The sequence below is a fragment of the Lissotriton helveticus genome, chromosome 6 (assembly GCF_964261635.1).
Source record: "Lissotriton helveticus chromosome 6, aLisHel1.1, whole genome shotgun sequence".
Taxonomy (NCBI): Eukaryota; Metazoa; Chordata; class Amphibia; order Caudata; family Salamandridae; genus Lissotriton; species Lissotriton helveticus.
In genome coordinates, this window is record NC_136067.1 from 1,099,607,131 (window position 1) to 1,099,621,114 (window position 13,984).

General features: G+C 41.5%; 1 protein-coding gene across 1 annotated transcript in view; it reads left to right on the forward strand.

Annotated features, from left to right (window-relative positions):
• LTBP1 (latent transforming growth factor beta binding protein 1) overlaps positions 1-13,984 on the forward strand; it is a 1,223,697-nt gene that overhangs the window by 946,692 nt on the left and 263,021 nt on the right. The gene's annotated exons all lie outside the window — the stretch shown is intronic.

Consider the following 13,984-nt stretch of genomic DNA (forward strand, 5'->3'; position numbering starts at 1 on the left):
GGTAAGGAACTTCCTTGGGAAGGTGACCTACTCTGGCAGGTTCATTCTGAACCTGGCCACCTTGTCCGAATACCTGAAAGCCCTGACGAAGTCAAAGGAAATTAACGGAACACCCAAACAAAGAATTGCGCTAGGTGAAAGACGTACTGCTGGCTGATGCCACTATGGCGTACTATGCCCCACGACCTAAGACAGAACTTGTTGTGGATGCCAGCCCTATTGGGCTAGGAACTGTACTTGCAAGAGAAGAGCACATGGTCATGGGACACCATTGCATATGCCAGCAGAGCGCTCTCGAATATGGAGTCTCAGTATGTTCAGATCGATTAAGAGGTGATGGCAATCCGATGGGCATGTTGCCATACCCTCCTACACTTGTGCAGACAGTGGTTTGAAGTCATCATAGACTACAGCCACTGGTCCCAATGTTCACGGTGACATCTCGACATGGGCCACCTCCCTGCCCCACCCCTCCATTGAGCGGTGGGAAGTGCAGCTGCAACCAAATTCGCTCATGATCCTGTACTGCCCTGGAATGAACAACTCAGCTGACTACTTGTCTCATCACCCCCAGAAGCAGTCTGGCAACGGCTGGAGTGAAGAGGACGTGGGAACGGAAGGGATCATGCAAATAGTCATGCATGATGCATGCCCCTGAGCACTATCAATTGAGCAAGTCACAATGTTGACCATATCAGACACAGGGTCATCTGAGGCCAAGGAAGCACTCTATCGGAATCAGTGGAAGAACTTTCTGGAAGGGTCCGGATCGTTGACTCCTGTTGAACAGACAATAATGACACAACTCTAGAGGGTCAGAGATGAACTGAGCACCAGCAGTGAAGGACTGCTATTGTGGGGGAGGTGCGTTGTGATGCCCTAATGCTTGTGGGATAGAGTGGTTGACTTAGCCCGCCACGGTCACCAAGGAGTGGTGAAGACAAAAGCGTGACTGTGCAACAAAGTTTGGTACTGTGGAAAGGACACTATAATAGATGAGAAGGTGCAGGATTGTCATTCCTTCATGATCACCAGTGGGAAACCACAGCCTGCCCCTAAAATAACAGAGGAACCCTGCCTGAGACCCTGGTCCCAAATCAGCATGGACTTCGGAAGTTTCTCAGATGGACGGTTTGCAACAGCGCTAGTGGACAGTCACACAAACTATATGATGGTGTAGCTGGAACAGCCCACTGCATTTTCGGGGTTAAAGTCAGTCCCCGAAAAAATCTTCACCATGCTTGGGTTTCCTGGTCAAATCAAAACCGACAATGCGCCCCGGTTCTAGGACCAAAGACTTCCAGCAGTACTTGCAATCACTTAATATTAAGCATTGAAAGGTGACCCTACAATGGGCCCAGCCGAATGCGGAGGTAGAGAGCTTTATGCGCACATTGAATTGAGTGCTTCACGTAGTAGTGGAGCAGGGTGAGGACGCGGAGTGCTGCCTTGATCAGTTCCTGCGAGCACATTAGCAGACTCCACATAGTACCACAAACTCTGCACCCATAAGCCTTCTGCTCCGGCTGTGTACCAGGGACAGCATCCCTGCTGGATCCAGCTGGCAGCCAGCAATTTTGGATGTGCACGTGATGCAAAAGAAAATGAGGGACACCAACATCTGAGCCAGTTGGGCACGCAGCTACCCTGGCGTTATCTACGGGCAGTCAAGTGGTCATGTGAGATTGCCACCCAGGGTGGAATTTCTGTACGCCATTTGAAAGGGAAGTCTAGGAGATCATAGACATCCAGGTGGCCATGGTCACTGCACAGGGAGGGCAAGTCACCATGTCCAGGAACGTGTCCTCGTTCAAGTGAGTGTTGCATTATTTACAAGGACAGGCTAGAGCATGATTCCTTGACTTAGCTCCTGTTTTTCACACGCCTCGCCTCGCATCGATAATGAGATGCAAAGTAGGCATGGCTGTGAAAACAACATGGGAAAATATCACGAAGGCAGCTTTGCAATATTACCAACGAGGCGTAGTGATAATTTAAATCGCGCTAAGACTGCCTTAACTCAGGAATTTTACATCTGTTAAATTCCTGACTAAGGCATACCTAACATGGGAGGTGGATTGTGGGGCTAAGGCCACAGGGCCTATCATCAAGCTTATTGCCGTTTTCAATGGAACATCACTGGAAAACCAGCGATGTTCCATGGAAAACCCCGCTATCGCTGGAATATTTATCGCCATAGCGATAAGCGTTGATAATACAGCGCTAGCTTGGCGATATATTCCAGCATTAGCCGGCGATAATTATCGCTGGGGCTTGATAATATGCCCCTTGGTAGGGACCTGTTTCAGTGCATGTTTTTTTTTTTTAATTACTGATTGTGCTGAACACTAGTGGGACCCTCCACACTGAAAGACAATGCTATCTTCTGCTGCAGTTCCGAAGCTCTTACATTGAGGAGCAGAACTCGAGCAGTCTGCCTGCTGACGCAATTTTTCGGTTACAAAATTCATGTCTCTCGCCCGAAATAAGTATCGGAAACCATGAGTCCCTATCTTTCAATCTCACCCGCCAAACTGCTGCAAAAAGTTGAGAGGCGTGCAAACTGATTCCTGACAATCACTAGCCACAACACTGTGACCACTCTTACGCCATGGAAAAGATTTCCATGGGAGCCAAAGAATGCAGGCACTCTTAGTGGTACTCTTTTTAAGGATGGGGTACTTATCATTATTTTACAGGATTATGAAATAGGACCCCGCAGAAATCAAGGGTGTGCTTCTTAACTGTATTTCCAAAGTCGCTTAAAAATTGTATTCGTGGAAACAGAGGATCAAACGTGAGAAAAGCAGAAAACCAATACGAGGTATATTTGCAATATAAATATACAAACACATGCTAACGACTGGAGGAGAGACGCGAGTCACCAGAGTCCATGTGTTTCCGGCAGAAGAAAGTCTTTATGAGATCCATCCTCCTATCAGTTATTTTCCTATAGCACGAAATCATGCAAGGTGTTCGCCACAAACAAGATAGTCTATAGTTCAAATAGAATATAGAGTTATTTCAGCAGCAGGTCTGTTATTGTTGTTTCATCTGAGCTGTACTGGGAGTAAGAATGTTGATTTTGTTTATCATCTCATAGCGTTACCTCACAGTTTTTTAGGTCTCAGCTTGAAAGCGCTTGTGCTGTCTATTCGAGAAATGTTGCATATAATTTGTGGGCTGCAGCTTCCTATTTGGTGGCTCCATTGTCACTCTCCTATTCTTTCTCCTCATTTGTCCATGGCATGCATTTCTCATGCCTCTAGCTTTGTTTAGCCCTGTTTAGAGCAGGGACCAAGTAGTATATACATTTGCTGATCACCATTTTAACATCTGTTGAGGAACGCCTTTATTTGTTGGAAATTCAAGTAAGTAGGAGCCCCATTGCCCAAATATCAGTTTTATGTCAGGTAATGTTAGACATATGTACTCAGCCATTATTTTTATTTATTTATCTATCTTTTATCTATCTAGCTATCTATCTATCTATCTACCTTTCTATCTATCTATCTATTAGTCTATCTATCTATCTATTAGTCTATGTATCTTTTTATCTATCTTTTATCTATCTTTCTTTTGTCTATCTGCCTTTTATCTCACTATCTCTCTCTATCTCTCTATCTATCTATCTATCTATCTATCTATCTATCTATCTATCTATCTATCTATCTATCTATCTATCTATCTATCTATCTATCTATCTATCTATCTATCTATCTATCTATCTATCTATCTATCTATCTATCTATCTATCTATCTATCTATCTATCTATCTCTATCTGTCAATCTAACTATATATCTTTCATCCATCTATCTATCTATCTATCTATCTATCTATCTATCTATCTATCTATCTATCTATCTATCTATCTATCTATCTATCTATCTATCTATCTATCTATCTATCTATCTTTAAAACCTATCTATACTATGTCTTTCTGTCTATCTATCTTGTATCTAGCTATTCACTTTTAAGTCATTTAAGCACTTACTCTTTCATATCCTCCCAGTTTTTAAGCTGCTTGTTTCCCTAATTTTCTGGTTGTCAGCCAGCTGGCGGTGATGCAGATCCAGTTTTGTTCTAATAATTTACTGCATAAACTGCCATCCGTAAAACACATTTCAACCTTCCTTCAGTCTGAACACGCATCTCCTCCCTGTTATGCCATTTTTGCTACAGGCTGTAGAAGAGGGCATGCAATCAACGAAAGCAGGCCATAATTGTTGCCCAGCATCCCCTGTAGAGCTCAGCCCCCCCTCCTTTACAGAGCAGTATCACAAAAGATTGAGGAGGGCAGGCGCCATCCTTGTGTGGCACACCATTCTACAACTAGTCTTGGCATGCTGCAAAACGGTATGAAATTGTATATTAGAGTTTTTAAAATGCTCTAGTAAAAAAACAGCAACAGCAATGAATTCTAGTAACAAGCGCACAAGATTTGGACACAGATGGCCTACTGTATAGAATTTAAAGCCTTTTAAAATATTTTTCAACTCCACATAATTACACTTCTCAACCCCACATAAATACACCCCACACAACTCCACTCTATGCTACATAGCAATAATCCACATAAATTCAATCCACTGCACACCGTGCCACATATTTCCCCTCAACATAATTTCACTCATCACCACGCAGTTCCATGCCGCACAATTCAACTTCTCACATTTCTAAACCACACCAAATAATTCCACAACACACAACATATTTCCCCTCCAAAACACGATTCCAATACACACAACATACATCCAATCCACCCCATAGAATTTCACATCATTCCACAAAGTTCAACACCACACCACATAATTCCCCTCCACTAATGCCATTCCACAACACAAAATACCACTCTACATAATTACACTCCATGACACATAATACCACTCCACATAAGTCCAGTACACTCAATACCACATAATTACTATCCCCATATTTCCACTGCAAGCCATGCCACACGATTCCACTACACAATTTTTTAAGAATCGCAAACGAGATGTATTTAAAAATTCGCAAATAGTTAGTGATTTCTTGGCATTCCTTAATTGCGATTAGAAAATTGCGAATCACAATTAAGGAATACCTTCCCATTCATTCCTATGGGCCAGGAGGCCCATAGGAATGAATGGGAAGAATGAACATTATCAATTTGCGATTCACAATTTGAGAATTGCAAATTGAGAATGCAATTTCAAGGGTGCCAGGGTGTCCAAAGGACACACTAATGCACCCCTGAAATGAGCATTTGTGCGCATGTGGCGCGCATACATGCCCTAAGGGCATGTATGTGCACCACATGGCACTTTGAAAAATGCCAAAAAGTGAATTTTTCAAAGAAATCGCAAATTACCACCAACTTGAAGTTGGTGGTAATTTGTGATTCCTTAAGGAGAAATCGCACAGCTTAGGTGCTTCATACATTTCATTTAAGGAATCGCAATTTGCGATTCCTTAAATGTAATCGCAAAATAGAGTATCACAAATTTTGAGATTCTCTAATTTGTGATACACTTTTGGGATGATACATCCCAAAAGGCCTTTTCCCGTTCGCAAAAGGGCCATTTGCGAACGTGAAAAGGGCTTGATACATATGCCCCCTTGCCACATGCATCAATCTTTTTTCTGGTCGCAAATGGGCGTATTCGTAGAATCGGCCTATTTACGACCAGAAAAAGGCCTTTTCCGATGTATGAACCTTTTTGCATTCGCAATATAGGTAATCATAATTTATTGCAATCACCTAAATTGCAAATGCATTTAGGGAATCTCAAATTGCGATCCCCTATTTGAAGATGCATCAAGCCTTTCCTAAATGCGACTTCGCCTTTAGGAACCGCTATTTACCATCAGCTTCAAGTTGATGGTAATTTGTAAATTCTTTGAAAAATGCACAAAAGTGCATTTTTCAAAGTGACATGTGGCGCACACACATGCCCTTAGGGCATGTGTGTGTGCCACATGTGCACACATGTCCACACTTTTGGGGGGTGCATCGGGGGGGGGCTTAGGCCCATGGCACCCTTGGAATTGCATTCGCAATTTACGATTACCAATTTGGTAATCTCAATTAGCGAATGCATTCCTATTCATTTCTATGGGCCTATAGGCCCATAGGAATGAATGGAGTGACATTACCTAATAGCAATTTGCAATTTGCGAATCGCTATTAAGTAATGTGTGGGAATCTCAATTTATTTTGCAATTTCCACATGCATAAGGAATTGTGATTCCTAATTAGCAATCCCCCAAAATCGCTATTTACGAATCGCCACTCCTTATGTTGATGCATGTGGCCCACTGTCAATGACAACGCCAATAGCTCTCAGATTGCCGGGACCTGTTTGGTTTTGCCAATGCTTGTTATTTTTTCTTGTCTTTCAAGCTTATTGAGGAGTGTTTGAATCCAAGACCAATGTGACATTAAACTCCTTTCCCCACCGTGAATGTGAAATATTTCGCACTTCCTAGAACGAGGCCAAGTTTCCATGATGCGCGGGTCTTTCACCATGATGGATGGTGCAACACAGTCCCCAGGGCTCCCTAAAACCAATTTGAATCCTAATAAATCCATTCATTTGCGCTTGTTGCACAGTAATTTATTAGATTGTAGATTGCTTTATTGCTCTCAGGGGATGGGCGAAGGAGGAACTGCGCCAGACGAGCCACTAATTAGACTGCGAGTGACTTTGGGAAGCGGGATTCCAGACTTGCCAGCTGTACCATCCTTGACTGTACACAGGGCGACGCAAGCTTGTTCTGCTGAAAGGATGTACACAAGGTGGTACAGGCCGGCCCCGGCGGGGAAGGGAGCTGCGGGAGGGGTGGCCGGGAACTAACGTCTGTCCAAGGAGTAGGCAGACATTGGGACGGGTCCTGTGCTGCTGCCCTGGGGCTTTGGGGTAACCACCAATCATCAGGGGGAGGGTGGGCGCAGCAATGGCCCCCTTCTAGAGACTTCCCCTGCATGGCATGTTATTGGATACTGTGTAAGTTACTGACACAAAGAATACTGCATACTAGGTCCTGAAAAAATATATATGTTATTAGATCTGTGTTCCATTAATGTCAAACTATGCACCAGTTAATGACAATGAGGAGTGGGCCTTCAACCTGGAACAAAATATACTTGTTCTCTTGTTGGAGTAGTGTGGCTCACTGGTTAGAGGCGGCAGGCCTGAGAGCAGAAGTCAGCCTGGGACCAGGGTTCAATTCCCGACGCGGCAGGGTCGAGGACCTTGGTCAGCGGACTTGATAATTCTCGCTTCGGTGCTTACTCTAATCAGGGGTTCCACTCGGCAACTCTGGGCATTAGCTTGCCTAATCTCCACAACGGCCCCACCAATTCCGGGGATGCCTGGCTCCACCTTGGGGACTCCCAGCAAGGGACCATCCCACAGGGAAAGCCAGGACGGGTTCCCCAGAGTTATACAGCGCCGGGACGCCCCGTTGCTGGGGCAGCTGTGCGCTTTACAAGTATACTACATTTACATTTACATTGTTGAGTTTCGCAGATATTTTTCCAGTTGATGGCATTGGACGTCTACTTTTAAAACTAAAAACAATAGATATAGATCCTCAAAGTAAATGTAAACACTGGCAGGGTTTCTTTGTAAGGCTCCATCGCGCTATTTTTAGCAACCGTATGTAAATCGGTTCTGGTCCCGCCCCCAAGGACACAATTCAGAGCAAATTATTAGGCCACATCCTAAACTACTAGCCCCTGTTGGCCCTACTTTCGACATCCCTGAAGTGAAGCGCGCGTCAGAGTTTAATTGTGCTCTAGTGATATGCACCTCATACAGGCCTTCTCAGGCCAGTCCGCGTTTGGTGATGGGTGCTTATCCTGGAGAACAAGAGATGCAGGATCGGATTGGTAACGCGGGCACTCGGGAAATGGCCGAAGGGCCGGTAGCCGAGTTCCAGCTTTGGGCTGCTTTTTTGGCAGCCTAGAGACTGTCTGTGCTGTTAGGATGGATGCCGCCAGTGGCCCAGTGGGTTCCTGAGTGGCCTTTCTAGAGGCAGATGGGCTGAGGTATCACTCCCATTCTCTCGCTGGGCCGGCCCATTAATGTATGCTGAATGAGCGGGGCAGGGAGCCTGAGCAGAAGTGGTCTCACTTGCAGTCATGAGTGGCTCAGCAGAGTGAACTAATCTGTGCCTTTTTAAAAAAAATCTAAGTGAAGTTAATAAAACATGCCCCCCCACCCCCTTTCTTTTTTATAAAACTTTGCTGAAGCAGTGTTTTGCAGAAAGGCAATACGCAAATGTGGGAAATTTTTTTATGGTGTGCCCGGGCCGATTTTTGATCCCAATCCAGCCCTTGAGAGATGTACAACATGGTCACTTGCCAATGCCCTAGTTCCAGATGGTCCTGATGCAGCCCACGTCCCTGACGATCCAACGTCCATTTTCCTCTTGGGGCTCCCATCAGGGGGCTCAATTGCTGCTGCCACACTTTTGCCCATTAGGAGTGCTTGGTAGGAATTTTCCACTTGACCCCCATTAGTGCATCAGCACTAAATCCATTAGTTTTATGACTCTTTGAAGTCAGTAGTGAACTTGGACTGTCAAATAAAATAAATAAGTGCATTGGATAGATGAATGATTCGAGTCAAACTCATTGACTACCCTTTACAGCCTACACATTTCACAGAGTAACCTATACATTGGGCTGCTTATTCACAGAGTCACCTTTCAATATGCTGAATGAAGACAACGGAGAAATGGGTGTCCCTCATATTGAAAAGAAATTGTAGATTTAACAGTGGTAGCATTAGTATGAATACTAAACACAGTATGGGAGCAGTAGAAGCTGCACAAGTCGTAACCATGTTAGAGGTTCCCTAGAAGTACTACTAGTATGCATTTAATGCCAGTACTTGTAGTAGTTTGAGCCCTAGTTTGACCAGTTGAAGCATTTATGTTGCTGCAGTAGCAGGAGCATAGGCGTTAGAAACAGTGGAAATAGCCACAGTGGCATTTCCTATTAATAATTATCCATCAGTGTTTCTAGTAGTAATAGTAATAATTAAAATCTTTATTCGGCATATAAGAATATGACCATAAAAGAAACATCTCAAGCTATACATACATCAAGCGAAAGCAGGTTAAAACCAAATTTATATAATGTCATAGTCCCCCACTGTCGCATAAATTCAAAGTGCATCCATCAAATTTCACTTCGGATTAAGAAATATATATGCAATGAAGTAAAATACTTGACTAATACTTAGCAACACTCACTGCAAAAAGTAGTAGTAGTTTGGGCCCTAGTTTGAGCAGTTGAAGCACATATATTGCTTGTAGTGTTATTAATACCAGTAGTGTTGGGTGCATTAGTGGTAGAAACAGAAAAGTAGCATTTCCACTAGTATTCCTAGTAATTGGAGAACATCTTGGCTTACTACTGAAAATAATAGGACGTGGGGGTGAGATACTGAAAATAGCGGTTGAACCTAAAAACCTATGGCCGTTACTGGTGTTAGCTTTTTGTACGAAGAATTAGTGTACTGCGACTTATTGTAGTGGCAGTGGTAATACTGTCAGATTTGGTACTTATAAAAGTGGTTGTACGCATGGTAGTGATGTCCTTACTATTGTGAAATAGTAAGGGAGGCACAAACACGTTTTCTCAGCAGTCATCAGTACATGCAGTTGAAATAGAGGGAGCACAAGTAGTAGCTGTGATAGAATACTATTTTAAAGAGAGAAAATATTCCCTATTCCTTATATTTGCAGAGGCTTTGTGATGTTTTCAATTGCATTTTAAACAAGCACTGGCAAAGCCAATTGATCTGGCATTGGATGCCTAACTTTTGAATTTGCTACAGCTTATATGGTTTGTGACTGTTTTTTGTGTGAACACCAAGCCGCTGGTACCTTAAAATAAGCCTTGTCGCAAATGCGGAATTAATATATGTTTTTTAATGTCTAAGAAGAATTCCTCGCACCAGTAGTCCCAGGAACTAAATTGTATAGTTGTGTAGCTAGGTAAGCCAGTGACTTTTTTGGGCTGCCCTGTGTCCAATGAGATATGTTGTGGTGGGCGGAGGCAAAATGAGGACTGAAGTTACAGCACACCAATCAATGAAGAAGGCTGACGGAAAACCCCTGTAAGTAAGCATGTGTGTGTTTTATAAAAAACAAAGTCTATCGCCAGACCTAAAATTGGATTAAATAAGATGTTGTAAAATTGACTTGATGTCCTGTATTTTATATGGTTTAAATGAAAAGCAATAGATGAAACTGACTCAATACGTTTGGTTGTAGATCAATTTCAACTGTACGAAATAACATATCCCACCAAGTGTAGTAAATGTGACAGACAATTTAGAAAATAATTGGCTGCAAAGTAGCACTTTCTAATTAATGTGCGCTGAGGTGCTGAAATGGTTTCACATTTTTCTTTTTTTTTTTTTTTTAAGTTTTATTGTTTTATTGCAAGGAAATACAGCAAAGCATTTTAATAAAATAAAATTTAAAAAAAAAAACAGAGTATCTTCTAAGAAGAACAAATTATATAATACATTTTTAACAAAGTACAAAATGGAAGAACAAATATAGAATACATAAAGATTAGATCCACTCGGCAATTGGTGCCCAGATTTTTTCCCCCATGGTTCTTTTTTTAGCCCCCTTAAGTTGGATGTAGTCTGCATTCAAGAGACCCACATTGCCTGGTCTAATAGAGGGACCCTAAGAGATCTTGGGTTGGAAGTGGTGGGGTGCTCTCGCCAGAGTTCCACAACACGAGGGGTCGCAATATTCAAGAGGCGTGGAATGGGGGAGGTTAAAAGAGTTAAAGAGGATTTATCTGGACGATGGGTGATTGCTGAACTCAAAGTTGGAGGACTAGTAGTTTCCATATGTTCTTTGTATGGATCTATATTGGATGACTCTGGTGCACTTGATTTTTTAAGTGTAGAGCTTGCACAATGGTCACCCAATATTATTTTTTGTGGAGATTTCAATCTACATCTGGAAGAAACATTTGATATTCATAGTAGGATTCCATATAAGGGTAGGAAGAAGAAGGTATTTACAGCACTTAAAGGGATCATCGAAGAGTACAGACTAACTGATGTAGGCCATGAGAAAAGAGGAGGTATGTTTGGGCACACTTTTTTTTCTGCACCGCACCAAAGATTTTCTAGATTAGATTATTTTTTTGTATATAAGGGATTATATAATGATTTAGCACAAGTAGAATATGAGGTCCTTCCAAAAGTTATCTCAGACCATAATCCTTTAATACTCAAGTTCGCATTGAATACTGTTAATACTACCCGCTCATGGTCTTTTGACCGTAAACTACTGTATGACCTAGCCTATGTTGATCGCATGAATGCTTGGATTCCGGAATTCTTTCTTAATAATAAAGGCACTGCATCACCAGAAATAGTTTGGGATGCTTTCAAATGTGGGGTACGGGGTGAAACACTTAGCTACTCATTAAGCAAACAAAAAGAAATCCGAGTCCAGGTAACTTCTGAATTTATAAATCTAAGATCTTTAGAGGTCCAACTTATGCAGTCATATAAACGAAGATTACCTACGGAAACTATTATAAAGAAATTAGCAGCTCTAAAAAATACGATTTACCAACGTTACGCTACAAAATTTGCACAACAAGTCTCTGCATTCAGGACAGAGTTATATGAAGTTGGAGAAAATTCGGGCAAAATATTGGCAAAGAGGGCAAGACAGAAAGCAGCTTTTGCTAGCATCAACAAAATAGATAACCATTTAGGGATGACAGTTAGCAAACTGGAAGATATTCTGAGAGTCTTTAGTGATTTTTATTCCAAACTGTATGCGGACGATGATCGTCCTGATTGTTTAGATCAGATTAATCAATTTGTTGATCCAGTATTGAATACCATTCTATCGATTGAAGAGAAGGAGAAATTAGATCTACCATTCATTTGGGAGGAGATAGAACTCTCCCTAATGTCCCTAGCCTCAGGTAAAGCTGCGGGACCTGATGCCATTCCGTTAGAATTTTATAAACTTTTCAGGAATGTATTAAAAGCAGAATTATTGGATTTATGTTTAAACGCACAGCAAGGTAATTCCCCTCAATCATGGCACGATTCTATTATTACGGTGTTTCTTAAAAAAGGTAAACCCCCGTTATCACCCTCATCTTTTCGCCCTATTTCACTCATAAATTCTGATAGCAAAATTTCTAATATTATTTCCCCTTTAGTCTCTAAATACCAACATGGGTTTATCCCAGCTAGAGACACCGCCGATCATATTCGACGTGTGATTTCCTTTTTGGATTGGTCCCAAGCAACTCGGTCTAATATTGGACTTGTATTTTTAGACGCTGAAAAAGCTTTTGACCGGGTTGCTTGGGATTATCTTTGGGAAATTCTGCTCAGGAAGGGATTAGGTCAGGGGATCATTAAAGCTTTGAAAACTTTGTATATTACCCCCAAAGCTTATATTCGAATTAACGGACAATTATCTTCACCTTTATTAATCTCCAGGGGTACCCGTCAGGGATGTCCCTGTTCTCCGTTACTTTTTGCTTTTTATATTGACCCCCTAATCAATCGTTTTTTTTCGGAAGCCAATATCAAACCCATACAGTTATCTAATATTAACTATCGAGTCCTTGCTTATGCTGACGATATCGTGATTACTACTGCAGATGTCCAAACAGCCTTACCTATTATTGACCAGATTGCTAAACAGTTCGGGTTTTTTTCGGGTTATAAACTTAATTTGGATAAGACTCAAGTTTTATGTTCAGGAGAAAACCCACCAGCAAATATCCCTACTACTTCGGAAGTCACATATTTAGGAATTCAAATTTCGCTACCTATAGAAAAGATACCAGAGCGCAACTTAAACCCTATTATCACCCAAATTAACACCTCATTACAGCGTCTTGATCACTTACGGTTGTCCCTGTTTGGCCGAACCAACATCTTAAAAATGCTGGTTTTACCAAAGGTCTTATACCTATTCCGCACAATTCCTCTGGATTTTCAATTACATTTCTTCAAAAATTTAGAAAGAACCACATTTCGTTTTCTTTGGGGTTATAAACGTCATAGAAAAGCTGCTAAAAAAATGATCCTTAGCAAGGAATGCGGTGGATGGAATGTACCGTATTTTCTTTTTTATTACTTTTCTGCTGTCTTACAATATATTGGCCCCTTAATTCTGGGTGAAAGAATTGAACTTGCAGAATGTCAGACTCCATCAATTTACCAAATGATTTTGGGCGAGAAAGTTAAGGGTAGCTTTTTGAGAATAGTAGAACCTAGCTATTACAAAAAAAACAAATATAAGACGCTGAAATCAGCTTTTGGAGTCTGGCAGAAAATTCGAAAACATATTAAATTAGTGAAATTAAATTTCTACACTCCTCTTATATCAATTGTGCTATTTCCAGAATTTTTTTCTGATTTAATTATGTATAAGTGGCAGCAGAAAGGAATAAAGCACCTGGGTGATTTATTTTGTAATGGGCAAATGATTTCGTTTCAGGATTTAATGACCCACTTTTCTGTGGGAAGAAATGATTTCTTTAAATACCTACAACTTCGTAGCTTCCTACAGGGCCATCCTTCAATTCCACCGGTTAAAAATCCTTTATTAGAGCTTTTACAAAAAAAAAAACCTCGGATAGGTGTTATATACTCAAGCTTAATGCATGAATACGGGGATGATTTAGGCCAATGTCAGACTAAATGGGCTAACAGTCTAGGTATAGTTGATGTCGATATACTATTGTCGAATAAAATGGCTGCAGAATGTCTCATAACTGGGATGATGAAATCCCAACACTTTATGTGCATTCATAATCTTTATTATACTCCTAGAAAAGTAGTTAAATGGAGCACGTCGGTAGGCACGAATTGCAGCCGATGTGGATTGTATGCAGCTGATGAATTGCATATGTTCTTTCTTTGTCCTAAATTATCATTGCTGTTTCAACAAATAGAAACTTTTTTTGTCTATTATTTT